Raw genomic sequence first — 15610 nt, 5'->3', positions numbered from 1 at the left:
TTTGCATACTTTCCTTCCAGCCTCATTAGTCTTTAATCATCATTGTCTGAAACAGAACAACTTCAGCAGGTGAGAATAAGTGTCCTTGAAACAAATTTGCCAGTTAAGAGAAGTTTCTGGATGCTGCAGTTTTGGGTCCCCAGGAGCCAGTGGGAGAGGAGCTGGGAAGTAGGTGGTGTTAAACAGAGGAACTAAACCCCTAATCAAGAAAGAAGAGGTTGTCCAAGCTCTGTCAGAGCTTTGAAGGACACTCTTTTCCACAGCATCACAGAACAACAAAATGGCTGAGGTTGGAAGGACTCCTCCTATGAAGAAAGGCTGCGCAAACAGTTCTTGTTCAGTCTGGAGAAGAGAAAGCTCTGGGGAGACTTCATTGTGACATTCCAGTACTTAAAAGGAGCTTATAATTGGAATGAAGAAAGGAGGGAGATATTAGAGGAAATTCTTTCACTCAGTGTGTGGTGAGGAACTGGAAGAGGTTGTGCAGAGAAGCTGGGGATCTCCATCCCTGGAGGCTTTCAAGGCCAGGTTGGATGGGGCCTTCGACAACCTGATAAAGTGGCTGGCAACTCCTCCCATAGCAGGGGGTGTTGGAACTAGATGAACTCTAAGGTCCCTTCCAACCCAATCCATTCTATGATTTATGATTTTATGGAAGCCATTTGGTCCAAACTCTGTGCTCAGGCAGTGAAACTCAGAGCAGGTTACCCAGGATCAGGTCCAGTTATTCATTTCATCATCTCTAAGAGCTCCAGAGCACAGTGCAGTGCTCTGGAAACCCTGAGCAAAGAGGCCCCTTGCTGCAGCCCAAGGGAAGGATTATCCAGCCCATGGGCACTCACCCACTCATGTCCTCCTTTGTGGGCAGTCAGGACTTGGATCACAGGCACATGATAAGATGTATTCTGCCTTTTCTGGGCTTGATCAGTGCTCCTATCATTATCTTTTCAAATACTCTGTTCCTGTAACAGTTTGTAAAACTAATAAACAGACACTCAGGTTGCTCATACTAATATTAATCTCATGCTAATAATAAACTGGAGACAAATTTGTTTTTATTTGGTCAGAGTCAAGCCCCAGCACTGAAAGATTCTGCCATGCCACCACCCCAGGTCTGGGCAGTTACATCCTATCTTCCCAACCAGCCTTGGGATTTACAGACTCCAATTAGTCTCTCTGACACCCCTCAAGATAAAAGTACATGGAAGAAACTGCAGGACTGTATTTTTCATGATTTCATGTTTTCTTCAAATGACAAATTTTCCACTGAAACCAGAAGAGAACTCATAAGAAAATGTTTTCTTTCCATGTATAGAGAACAACCATCACTGAACTAAGCTTCAGGATATAAACCATTCCCAGATAACAAGTCAGCATAATACTGTGGAGAAACACTTAGGCTACTTCAACACACACACCTGCAAAGAAGTGTGAGAGGTCCCTCTTCCTAGCTAGGAAGAACTATACTGGCAAGTTGCTTCTACTTCCATATCTACTTACGGCCCTTCCTTGCTCCAAAGCACAACACAGTTTAGCATAAATCGTAAGCTCGGAGACAAATACAAGGAAGAGATTTCAAACTGGAAGTAAAGGTGTATGTACATCACAGAGTAAAGGTTTTATCCATTTTGGCTGAAGAAACATGGTGTTTGACACAATAAAGCCCTCTCTCAAGTCCATTTTTATTTTATGGAGGTGTGCTGATGAGAGAGAATATTCAGGCATGAGATGGCCACACACTGCAACAGCTTTCAACAGAATTACTTGAGTAAGTCCAGAAAACTGCAAATATCCAGAAAAGCTCTTAAAAGTCTAGGTGCAGAATTAAGAAAATAAATGCATCTTCCCTTACAGTTCTTCATTACTTAAATTGTCCTGAAAACACTAAGATAAGCTTCTATTTGTACTGTTGATACTGTGGTTACTCAGAAAATAAAGATGTTTTTTCTGTTAACAAGTGCTATCAAACAGTTGATCCACTGAACAGTAGGACTGATTGAGACAGATTAATGAACAGGTCATCTTAGAAATACTTATCGGGAAGCACAAAAGGCCATACAGGTTGAGAAGTGTTTTTCTACACTCATTTTCTACAGGAGCAAAGTTTGCTGAGAATTCATCAAACTCTTTCTGCCACCTCTGTTGACAGAGGAACTACATCAAACTGTATTGTCTAAGCCTTGTTCTGTCCTTACTGCAGGTGCCAAAATCTAAAGGATGATCATCTCAAATCTCCAGTGCATCCGCTGAGGGGCTAAAATTCAATGAAGTACTGCTGTTCCACACAGCTCCTCCTGCTCTGCTCTGCTGCTCAGTTGCTGGTGTGTATACTTAAGTTGCAGGTCTGTGTTTCTACCTGTGAACTCTCTCAGTACACAGCTCTCTTCTCTTAGGAGTACTTACTGCACGCTCTGATGGAAGGCTGACATGGGACCACTCTTCACACGGTTCCCTTGAAATACTCACTTTTTGGCAGAATAAAAGAGAAAGGCTTTCTTTGGCTTACTGGCCAGAGTGGAGAAGGGGTCTGAGTTCCAAAAGTTCTCACTTTAATACGTGCCTAGTAAAATACTTAAATAATATAGAAAGGATGTAAAGAAGTCCCTGCATAAAATTGAAACCATTTAGGAAACAATAGCATGACTCTGCTGCTTGTAAAAGGGGACTGGCAGCCTAGCAACCAAATTCTTGGTCAATGGAAAGACTGTTACACAAGACCAGCATTCGGACGTGCTTCCTCCTCCTGCCCTGCCCTGCCAATTTACCACAGCCCTCTCTCCCCATTCCCACAGTCTTTGGCCTCTCCCGTGAGACCGCCAACAAAACTTAGCACCCACTAAACGGGGAATTTTTGCAATAGCCCATTTATCACCTGGGAAATGGGACTGGGCTGCTCAGACTTGTTTCATGTAAGGCAGCTAATAAATTGGGAAAAAAAATCAGTTGCATTCGAGATGGACTGAATGGACTCAAAGTAATCACTGCCAGATGAGAATAAAATCCAACTCGGAATCCTTCGCCAGGCCATTTCCTAAACTCTTCTCCCAAATTTTGTTTGTTCATAAACTGCATTCATGCAAATGTACAGTGTTACTGCTCTGTAAATCACCCACCAATACTATTTCCCTCATAGCTCAGTCCTCCATCTAAAGTACGCCTAATGACTTCAGAGGGATCTAAATACTTTAATAGTATGAAGAGAATCCTCTCCATTTACTGAAAGAAGTTTTGAAAACTCAGGTCCAGAAACAATGTTTACAGGGAATACACATATAGAATATTAGCAAGTTCTGATACTTACACCTTTTTTCTACGCACTTTTTTCCTATTTACCACAGCATTCTGTTCTGCCTGCAGAAGTAAAAGCACCAAGTAACAGAGGTTTAATGCTTATAAAGTCAGGTTTTTCTTGCCAGTGATTAATGGCAAGAAATATCAATCAAACCACAGACAGCTTAACTTCTTACTTGTGTTGCTGGTACTTGTATTTCACACAGTTCAGGTTATTAATAGTGCAGCAGCTGCCCTGTATTACATCAGAAACTAGATAAGGTCACAGGTTCTCCCTGCAATGTTGTAATCTTGCCAGTGGCTGGTTTCCTAAATTCCAGTAGACTTTAACAACTTTTCACCTAGAGCTAACAAACATCACGACCAAGGCATACTTCTAAAGGAAATGGGGAGGATGCACTCACACTGCTTTCTGCACTAACCAGGACATACTCATGCTGTGTCACAGCCAGGGCAGGAATAGTCTTGTGTCAGAAAGTTCCCATTAGAGACCTCAGAGAGTAAATAAAGCGTGTTTATTTACTCTGATTTTGTGAAGACAGCATCTTTAGGCAACTGTAGCTGAAAAACTATATCTGCAAAAGCTCCTAACACAAACCTGCTTTTAAACTTAGTCACTTCCCTTTTTTTCTTACTTTAAAATGAAATTCAAACAATTAAAAAGAAAGCAAATTTTCTTTATTTTTGTTTCATGATACTATGAGCACAAAAATTATCCTGCCTACTGGAAGGATGCTTCTGCTAAAGGTTTGCTTCCCCAAGCAATCCCTCCACACTGCTACAGGGTCTGGGTATAAACTTGCTTTCAGGGCCATAAGTATTTAGTGTACAATGGACACTTCAAAGCTGATAAGTTAGATGCTCTACTGTGTATTGCATCATGCAAAGCTCCTTTTTGCGAAAAACTCAAGAAATACTTTTTCTCTCCTATACTGGATGTCTGAAATAGCCATGTTCACAACACTCATCTAATGGTTGAAAATGATGGCTTAATGACATGGTCTAATACTATTAGGACAAGGGGGGATGGCTTTAAACTAAAAGGGGAAATTTCAGTTAGATTTTAGGAAGAAATTTTTTACTTGGAGAGTAGTGAGGTGCTGGCACAGATGCCCAGAGAATTGTGGGTGCCCCATCCCTGGAGGCACTGAAGGCTAGTTTCAGTGGGGTCCTGGGCAGCCTGAACTCATGAGGAACAGCTCTGCCCACAGTAGGGGATTGGAACTGCATAGCCTTTAAGGTCCCTTTCAACCTAAGATATTCTATGGTTGCTTCTATGATTTTATGACATTAATGCATTGATTTTCTTTCAAGGAAGACACTTGCCCTTCATCTTAGCGAAATTTCCTAATACTTGAAACTTTGGAGTTCATGTGCACTAATTTCTTTTAAGATTTCTGGACTCACATTTGTGTGATTTGCACTGGAAGTAAAGAGTGCGTTCTGCACTGAAGAGTTATTTTTTTTTGTGCAGAGGTTTAGTATAATACATCAGGAAATGCAAGTGATCTCTTGTGACTGTAGGGATATGAAACAAAGTTGACCTCACTTGGTCACACTGTACAGAACTTTCTGGCCTTGTACAAAGCCCTCAGTATCATCATATGCAGTGCACCACCATGGTCTGAGTTATCTTACAGTGATAATAGAGAAAGTCCTCCTAAAATCAATACTGCAGGAAAGGTACATGACAGACCAGCTCATCTGCTGCATAAATCTTCTGAAGTGGCTCCAGAAGAATTACATCAGAGATTAATTTAGTCTCTTGTATTTAAAAACATCCTTGCTAAAGATTGCAGTGCTGGGGAGAAGCAGCACTGAGCAGTATAGTACTTCTTGCAGCAAGCTTTGAAACAGATCAAATGAGCACTAGAAGACATCTGTCTGTTATTTCCTGCCCACACAGCTTTGTTCTGCTTTATTGCCAGAGAGCTCCATGGATGATGTCACTTTTTTCTGAAGAAAACAGGCCACCAGAGCCTTTCACTGACATAATTAATTATCTGTAGTCTGGGCCACAGCCAGAAAATTCCCATGGCAAGGCCCCGACAAGTATTAACTCCACGCCGCTTAATGTTTTCAGAGTTATTGGGGTTTGGGATATCCTGCCTTTTCCCCAGAAAGAGATTTTTGCTAATAGTACCAAATCATGGGATGGTTACTGCAGCATGCAGAATTATTGTGCCACGATCCCATCAGCGCAGAGAGATGGGTGCAAGAGGTCACTGTCAATCATGCATACAACTCTGCATGTTGGGATGTGCTTTACATGCTTCAGGAATGAATCGCAGAAGCTAAACCCGCTGGTTTGGGTTTACCATATCCAGTCATACATCTCAGCCAACATTAAGCGTATAATAACATTTTGCACATGATCTGAAGCCCGGCAGTAAGCAGAGGCCCCAGATTGATGCAACCAGTCAATAGGGAAATGGAGGAACATCTGTTAAAGCACCTTTTTGGACACTTGAGCAGGGAGAATTGTTCATGACAGCACATGAAGAACTGCATTCACAATTCAGAGCTGGTGTGTGGCTGCTGTTTTGCAGTGCACAACCTAACAAATGAGGTAATTAACAAAGCAGCTTTAGATCTTTGAGCAGCTGTGGGAGCACTGCTCACCACGATGTTTGCACAGGCAGAGAGCTCCCTGGTTGCAGTACTTCAAATCAAACGTGGAAATCTCCTGTGGCTCCAGTCCCTGTTCTGCTTTATTCATGTTAAGGAAATGATCTGCAGCTTTCCATATCCCAGATGAATGGCAGATCTCGAGCCACTGCAGCGGTATAGGAAATTACTAAAATCATAGCACATTTCACCCACATTAAGGCAATCTTTATAGCTGGATTTGGGTAGTAAGGCTGTATTCCTTTAGTGATCACAATTTATTTTGTGATCAGTTAGCACGTATTTAAGAGGGGAAAAAAAAGATGATTTATGAAAGGATAATAGAAAAAGCAGTAAATTTCCTTTTTCCTGTGTTATCATCTTTCCTTTAATCTTATGGCAACCAGTCTGGACCAAAACCGAAGATATCCACTTTCTGTTCATGGACCTCTTTCCAGTGACTACCACATACGACTCATGATTCGTTGATTCTACAAGGACTTACCTACCCTCTCTTCAAGAGTAACAAATCCACCCGTGCATTTTTTTCTACAGTGCTCTGGCTATCCTCTGGCAGGAATAATCACGTGTGGAGAAGGACAGGATGAAAGACAAGCTGGTGCCGCTGGGGACATAGCCGTCAGGATGACGGCTTCTCCCACAGAGGCTGGAGCATAACCCAGAGCAAGCTACCAGCAGACATAAATGTGTATACACGTATAATAAACTGTATACACAACTTTCTCTTGTCCAAGCATTTTGTTGGCTTCAAGAAGCTGTTTTTCAGTGCTCTGTGCATTATTTTTAAGTTACTGGTGACTGATGAATGGGCAAATATAGTAGGACTGCATTACAGCAAGCACTTACCAGCATAGCCGCTTATTTAAATAGAGGAATCATCAAAGGAGGGGAGTGAGCTCTCTGAAAAAAGTCACTTAGGATAGACAAGGAAAGGCACAGAATAAGGGCCCTTGCCCATGCCCTTGATGTTTCACAGCCTCCAGTTGCCTCTGAAGTCCCTGGATCTTGCTATGTCTGTCCTTCCTCGTGCCCTCCCCACACATCATGTACGTATCCTCTCCTTTTTCCATTGCTCTACTGCATTCCCAGGAACAATAATGGAGTTTCTTAAAATGCCATTTTGCCTGAGATGTTGAGGCTGCCTAAACCAAGCTTTCATTATAAACCTAACTCCATCAACACTTCTGTTTCCATCTTAAACACAAAGGCCACAAATGTCTGGAAGTTACCATCTAACTGTACTTAGGTCAATTGGTTCCACTAATTTTGCTGGTATGGAAGAAGGCTTTTAATCTGTTTTTTTGTTTGTTTGTTTTTTGTTGTGTGTGTGAGTTTGTTTTGTCTTGTTTTCCCAAAGAAAAACAATCATTTCTAGGATAAGAAACATTCGCAAAATCCAAACCATTCCTGTCTTAAAGGACTTCCTTCAATAATCTTTCAGCAGTGCATCAGTTTGGGTGCCACGTGTTTGCAGCCCTCAGACATAATCACTGAGCTCGTTTTACTTTGGACTTTATGCAAAATTCTACACTGAAGCCAACAATTTCGCAAAGATGTGGCAAGACACAGGATGCTCTGTAGGGCCAGCCGTCTTCTATGTGAAAATGTTGCATTTCTTTCGTTTTAGTCAACCAATAGGTGGAGCCTTTAACCCTAGAAACAAAACATTTTCTCAAGATAGTCATGTTCCCACAATTGTTATATAAAAGCTTATGTTTGTTTTTATTAAGGCTCATTTTGGATGGAAAATAATCAGTTTTGCTCTCAAGAGCTTATCTGATCCTCAGCTGGAGAACAAGAGACTCAAACTCAATAAACACACAATCGGGGCAGCAAAGTTAATAAAACTCAGCTACAACAGAAATGTTAAATTAACAACTGGTGACTCAGAGAACTGGACAGCAGCATGACACATAAGACATATGCTCATTGCAGGCTTTCCCAAGAATCCCAGATATTTTAAAGCCCTGCATCTAGCATTTATTGCAAATGGACTGGCCGTGTTCTTTCCCACAGTGTGAGCCTTCCCCCAAGAAAACGCAAAAAGATATAAAATTTCTCATTAATGTTGCAGTGAGTGTACAATTTATATTGAGTAAATGAAAAAAAAAAAACACCAAACAACAAAAACAAACACACAGTAAAACAACACCAAACCAGTTAAATGATATTAGCTGATTAAAATGATTTTAAAAAGATTGGATAGGAGGATCAGTAAAGGATACTGATCCCAATGGAAACAAGACAAAAACTTAAAGTTGGTCCAGAGCAGTACTTTCTGTATGGTTTTGGAAAGAAGATTAGTAATTTTTTAACAAACACATTAAAAAAAACACCAACACCATCAAACCAATCTGCTTATCCCCTTCCCTCCACTCTAGATGAGATGTTCAATGGAATGGAGACACCTGCCAGTTACTCTTCCCTCTTCTGGTCCTCTAAGCCTATGCAACATCTAGTTCCAGTGAGTGCAGTTCAGGCATAAGCAAAAAAGAATGTTAAAGCATCTTTGTGGAAGAGGTTTTCAGCTTATAGCTGTCCAGTGAAAGTGACATTTTAGTAAGGATAATGATTTCAAAAACATAATTCTAAAGCAGTTTTATGACCAAAAAGATCATTATCATCACTATGGTTGATAGCACCTCTGCCCTTAATTTCAGAGGGAGCAGGAAATTGCCTGAATAGCACAATTTAACTCCTTCAGTATATTGCCTTATCTGTTTTTTATCTCATAATACAGCAGGATTTTTTTTTTTTAATTTAATTTGTAATTATTGTGACTAGCTAGACAAGATCAGTATCTCTTGCATTTTGAACACAAACGATTGCAAACTACAAGAAAACATGCTGCTGAAACAAAACAAAAACAAAAACATATCTGGCTACAAATTACTGAATGAAAATAAGAGCATTTGTGGTCTGAAGTTTGCCTTAAATTGATTTTTTGTCCTGCAAAAGCCTGCTTCACTAGGAAAATACAAACAAACAAGGAGTCAGACAGATGGGAGAGTGTTTTTTAATTCCTCATGGTGATACTCTTATGCCAGACATTTTTAGGATGCAATATGGGTACCATCTTAATTCTCTTCTTTTCTCTGTTCTATTTCCATGTTTCTAGCTTGGATCCATTTATCGCTGTTGCATTCCCCTTTTATCACACTCATTTTCTTCTTGTCTAACCTCTTTCTTCTCATTCAATTCTCCTTAAGTTACTTCTCTCTCCTCACATTACCCCTACCTTCATTTTTTCCACTGCAGCTCTGTGCATGCCAGGATCCTCTCGGGGGGAATTTGAATTTCATCTGTACGATATGCTCAGAAAATCCTAAACTCTTCCAAATCCAATTAAGACTTCACAGTTACAAATACTTAAGTTGCTCCACATACACTCTTATGTGGCTGTATATACTGTTTTCACTCAGGCTTGTCTTCAGATAACTGTAGCTGTTCAGGTTGTAAGATATGGCTAATGACCATGTGGAAGCTCTTACCTCTTCACTTTGCTATGTACTCTTTCCCCTAGATCAGTGCTGTGGCATCTTTTCCAACTTTCTCCTGCAATTTGAATATTATCCAAAAGAAACATTTCTGACTTCCACCCATCTAACGAACACCCATCACTCAAATCTTCAGGCAACTCAATATTCAAACACAACAATTCAAGAGTAACAAGAAAGGCACTGAAGAAAAATATGGGAATTTGTACAGTGTTTTTAACCAAGAAATATTGAGGGGGCTGTCACAATGGTGCTTCAGCTTCTCAGGAAACCCTTGTTTCCTTGACAAAGAATTGCAACAAGCAAAATATGTTCAAGGAATTGTGTGAAAGTTTACACATAGCAGCAAGAGGAAGAAGATACAGAGAAAAAATAATACAACTATGGTTATAGAATCAAATTCTTTCATGTGTCAATCATACTACCAAGTGAAGGGAGGGTCAAGTAAAGCCATTTTGGCATAGAAAAGGAAATATTAAAATCAGTGTACAAAACACTATGCACAAAGTTCTAGCTGCAGAAATTTAAGATGAAGTCAGGCACTGATCAAGGGATGATCAAAAAAGTAGGAAGCCTTTTCTGCTAGAGGAGACTAAAAGAAGGTGACACAGCTATCATAGAAAAGCAAAGGCTCAGAGGGTGTGTGCCTGCCATCTGTAAACACAGCAGATCTTAAACCATAGAGAGACAGGCAAGCTATTTAAAAAGTGATTGGCATCTAGCACAGATTTCATAAAGTTTCACTGGACATAATTAAAACTGGACCAGAAATTAAAAGAAAAAAAAAAAAATGCTAAGCATTAAAGTTTTTCAGTTCTGGTACTATTTTCCAATAGAAGTAGCCAAGGTGAACAACCTACCCAGTCTTAAAACACGTCCTGATAAACTCACAATGAAGGCTAAATGAACTAGTTGTCTAAAGAATTGGTGGAGGGACTTGATTTGCAGCAGATGAATGTTTTTTGCTTGTCAAGGGCTCTAAGGAAAATGGGTCAATGAATGCACATACAATATGAGAATGAAGAAAACCTTGAATTAGGAAGTGGCAGAAAAGCAGAATAAGGAAAAAGGTCAAAACTGGAGAAATAAGAAAAGGGAAAGAAAACAAAAGAAGGGGAAGAAACTTTTCTTAGGAAAGAGAACAGAGCATAATTATAATAGAATAAAATGTATTAATAAAATATGTATATGTACTAAGAGAAAATAAAGTAGAAAGCAGGAAATGGAATGATGAAATATTTCTCTTTTCCCCCTTTACATTTACAAAGCTTAGTTTTATGATAGAAAGCTGATAAATGCTAAAATATCTTTTAAAATATTAGCATGCTATAGTTAGTATATTACCAAACTCATCAAGGATCCTGCTGTTTGAGTTTGTTATGAGAGAGGATTTACTTTGTGGCAGGATGTACAGCCACCTGTACCTAAGTATTTCCCTAGCGCCATCCCAGAGAGAACAAAACAGAGCCCTCATCCACCTCTGCAAATCCTTCCCTGAAATGCCCAGGGCAAGGAGAAACTCACAGCAGCCTGAGGCAACTTCCTTCTGGGTCAGCCAGGTAAGAGCTCTTCCCCCACATGGTTATCCTACTTTAGCCAGCAGCAACCAGACTTGTAACTGCCCCTCAATAACCCCTCCAGCAGCTAATAAAGCTGCCAGTGCAATGTGCAGTTTGATAACCAGCAGCACAAACACAATTAACTTACTAAGGCAAAGGTCCTCCAATGTTGTCAGGCCTATGAGAAGCCAGCAAGGTTGGCCAGGGACTACAGCAGACAAGACCCAATGTAATTCTTGGGCTTTATCCCAAGAATCCTGCCTGCAATCCTGTCTTCTAGATCTCCCTGTTCTGATCCTTTCCTTTGGCTTGAGGCTTGCAAACAAGCCCTGACTGCCACAGAAAAGGAGCTTTCCTTCACATGTGGAAGGTCCAAACCTTAAAACCAATTCCGTCCTCTCAATATTTGGTAGTCTTAATTGCATTGGACTAGCAACCTCAACAGAATGACCAAATCAGACTGGCCATGACAAGAAGGTTGCCAAGCCAGGGATGGGGATACTGGTGGAGTATACCTTCCAGTACAGCAGATGCTGCTCCTCAGAAAATAGGAGACATCCTCTCCTGTGCACTGTTACTCTGATGCTTTGGGTAAGCCCTCAGAGGAACCATCAGATGAAATCTTAAATAAATACAAATTGAAGGAAACAGTTTCTTTGACACCAGAGTCATTTGGGCTTGAAGGAGGGAAGTCAAGCAAATGGATTTACTTCTTAATATCTGCTACACAGTGTTTCCTCTCAGAAGTAAGTATGAAACCAATCTCACATTAAACTATTTGAAACTCTGAAGACTCCTCACGTATTGTGTCCTATGGTTTATCTATGTTTAACCTGTATTTTTTACAGTCTCATTTGCAATGTGTCACATTTCACATACTGCCCATCCCATACACCAGGTACCTTACCACATATCTCATGCACCCCCATTCTACTGCCTCTGAGGAGCACCTCTGCTCCACCACAGCAGCTACCCGAGGGAGTGTGTCCGTCTGTCCTAACTCATGCAAAGGACCTCAGTGGGAATGGGTTTCTGAGCTGCAGGAGATGAATGCCATTTCTGCATTGGAGAAACACAATAAAGCATGGACTATAACAAAGGCCTGAAGTGGATTAGTTGCTCATATTTTAGTTGGTGTGAAACATAGAAACCATCTCCCAAGCTAGTCATCTGTCTACAAAGGCACAGAATCTAGCTAAGAATTATTATTATTTTTCCTTGAAAAACTCAATGATCTGCAGTGGATGTTGTATTTGTAAATGAAATTTTATAATTGTTCTTTTCCCAAACATGCAATAAAAGAGCAAATCATAAAAATATATGAACACTGTTGCTCATTTCCCCTCAGACCCCTAACCAGGTAATGTTGAAAATCAGTTTTGATATTGCTGAGATGTGCTCAGCATACAGGAAATATATGCATGACAAACACATGGGCTATTGAACAAAAATCCGTGAGCCACAGATAGGACTGTATCATCATTGTGGAGATTCACACTGTCTGCGCTGCTCCGTAATTAGTAACATTTACATGTTGGTTTGACTGAAAGCCTGAAACAATCATACAAATTAACACGGTGCCTTCATGGTCCAATGTATTCTACTGATACTTGAAATTTTATGTTCAAATCAGTTTGATAGTCTTTAAAAACTGTTGTTTTTTTTTTTCCCTTGCATAGGAAGAAAACATCTTCATGGAATTTTGCTTCTGTGTACTCAGCATGTGTTTAGAAACATGTAAACACTGTTTTTTTAATATAAGCAATAGGATCCTACAAGAGAAAAGACACTTGACAGAGCTACAATGGCTTTAAAAACAGTTCCTCTCATCAGTCTATTTGCTTCTCCCTTTCCTTCTGAGACTTGTACTTAAGAGCTCTCCTGTCATGAACATTAGGACACATTTTCATCACTGCGGCTTCTGTGTACTTTTTTGCTCCTTTCATTTTCTTACAAAATAAGGCCTAAGCTACAGTGACCTCAGCTGTTGATGAAAACTTTGTCTCCTCTACATGCAGTGAGAGTATAAGGCCCAGACAGGAAATCTGACAACAGGCAAAGTTGAGTCCAACTTGGCACTGGAAGCTAAAATAAAGGCAAGCTACCTGAGGTCATTATAATGAAGGAAAAAAAGAGACATAAACATCACTGTTGGGGCATGCTTACACTGTTTACTGGCAATTTCACCTTACAAATTACAAAGGAGAAATGAGGTCTCACGGTAGGGACTCAGAACTGATACTGGCAGCCGTATGACTTGTGCCTATAGTTGCTATGATGTCAGATGGTGTGCACAGTGAGCCAAGCATATGAAACATATGCATACATTAGCAGTTTATGTTCCTGAAGCCCATAGTTGCCATGGCCATTACTTCCCTAGCTGAGATCACTGTTTGGAGTGTGCAAGGCAATGTCATCCAGCACTGCGTTGGGTAGTGCAGATCATGGCTGCTGAGCTAACAGTCATGGTATTTAATGGCATTCTTTCTATAGAAATAATTGGATGACCCTATAAGTACAGCCTGCTGTTATTCTGAAAACAAAATCTTCTCACATATGCCTATACGTTGTTTGCTTTGCCAATGTTGAAGTGTCTTCAAAATAAACCACAGCCTGATCTTCCACCCCAACAAAATGCCAGCCAGCCACCAGCGACGTCTGTACAGATTTGAAAATGAAAAGCCACGAAATGACTCAGTGTATTAGGTCACTGTGACAGCCAGGAGGTAATACCAGAGGATTTACTTTGGCTGGAGCCTGCCTTGGCTCATCTTCACTTGCACTGTCAAAGCCAGGCTCTCATGTCAAAGCCAGGCTCTCATCTCAAGCCAATGAGCTATAGCTTGCCCACTTCAGCAACAGTTCACCAGGTATCATGTAAATAACAAACTCAAACAGAGTTTTTTTAAATGAAATTATAACTCATGAATAAAAACCAAAATGATTCCTGTCCCTGACTGTAGGGAAGCAGAAAAACAGATTCACTTTACAGTTATTGGAGCGTTTGTCCTCACAGCTGTCCTGTGATGCTGGGATACTTTAGCAGTGCCTAACATCTCTATAGGTTTTGTATTTAGAGGAATATCCCTAAAAATATTGTGCAGGGCAATGGATTTATAAGCTTGCTGAGAAATTTCAGCCCATATTACAGAGTAGATGGCAGCTATCCCCACCTTACTCATGGGGATAATGAGAAGATGGGCAGTCCTTTAAAGGTTGCATAACTTGGCTCCAAGGTGTAAAATGATGGCGAAGATCTAAATTTCCATGTATAGAACAGGAGAGTTACTCAGAGATAAGAATACAGACCATAGTTATTGCAACCCAGGAAACATTAGTGACTTTCCTGGAATTCCCTTCCAAGACCAAAATGATGGCTTCAGGGTAAAGGTTTCTGAACCACACAAACATCATACATTTCTAATCAGGTTTGGCTTTATTCTATCTGAATGATAGCTTCATCTTTTAGGAACTGGCACATATAAGCTTTTGTATAAAGTAAAATTAAACACTGTGAATGTGGGTACTATTCTGCAGTGATACAAGTTTTTTTTTTCCTCCTGAAATCGCATTCAACATATTTTCTTGCTTTTGTCCACTTTTTCACTGTAAAATGACTGTTCTCTGTCTTTGCAACACAATTATTTACTTTGAAAACGTATTTCTTGAAACTCAAAAGTACTTTCTGGTAACCTGAAGTACGATGAAATGGCAGTTGCAGTAACGGTGTAACTAAGGTGACTCACATACCAAAGAAATTAATTGATCACTTCTAAAACATCTGCTTTATGATATGATGGTAAGGACTCCAAAATTAAAGTAAAAACATTTTAAATGTGGGTTTCAAGGAAAAATAAAGTATGAAATACTAAATAATTACGGTTAAATGGAATAAAAGCATTGAGACAGAATGTTTTCAAACACAATGGGCAGTTGTTTTCTGCTTGTCTAAATGCAATAAAAAAAACACCATTAAAGTGGAAATAAAAGACGGGATAAATTAGACAAGCAGTCCTATTGCAGAAAGGGATGAATAAGCATGCAAATCAGGACAACTGAAAGCTTTCCAGTGAGCACTGCTCCAGGAAAGAAAACCAATAGGCAAAGCAGGGGATATACAGAGTCCAGGCAGAGAGAGCTTTGGCTGAGACTTGAGCAACCCCCCTGATATGTGCAGGGTCCTGGGCCATCTTGAGTCTTTTTCCAGTATTACTGACCTTACAGATTTCTCCCTTGAATGTTTGTATTAAAGACTGTAATTACACTCACTGTATTTGCTTGCTTTGTTCTGAACTAATTCCCTTGTGATTGCTCTGCACCTCTTTCTGAGATCATAGAATCATAGAATCATAGAATCACTAAGGTTGGAAAAGACCTAAAAGATCACCCAGTCCAACCGTTCACCTATTCCCAATAGCTCCTACTAAACCATGTCCCTCAACGCAACATCCAGTCTTTCCTTGAACACCCCCAGGGTCGGTGATTCCACCACCTCCCTGGGCAGTCCATTCCAGTGCCTGACCACCCTTTCTGAAAAGTAATACTTCCTCATGTCCAGCCTGAATTTCCCCTGGCGTAGCTTGAAACCATTCCCCCTGGTCCTATCACTAATGACACGAGAGAAGAGGCCGACCC

General features: G+C 40.3%; 1 protein-coding gene across 2 annotated transcripts in view; it reads right to left on the bottom strand.

The window, feature by feature from the left end:
• FILIP1 (filamin A interacting protein 1) overlaps positions 1–15610 on the bottom strand; it is a gene marked incomplete at both ends in the record, with an annotated part of 60841 nt that overhangs the window by 44314 nt on the left and 917 nt on the right. The gene's annotated exons all lie outside the window — the stretch shown is intronic.

This window comes from Tetrao urogallus (genome assembly GCF_951394365.1).
Source record: "Tetrao urogallus genome assembly, chromosome: 2".
Taxonomy (NCBI): Eukaryota; Metazoa; Chordata; class Aves; order Galliformes; family Phasianidae; genus Tetrao; species Tetrao urogallus.
This window is presented reverse-complemented; position numbering and strand designations above follow the sequence as displayed.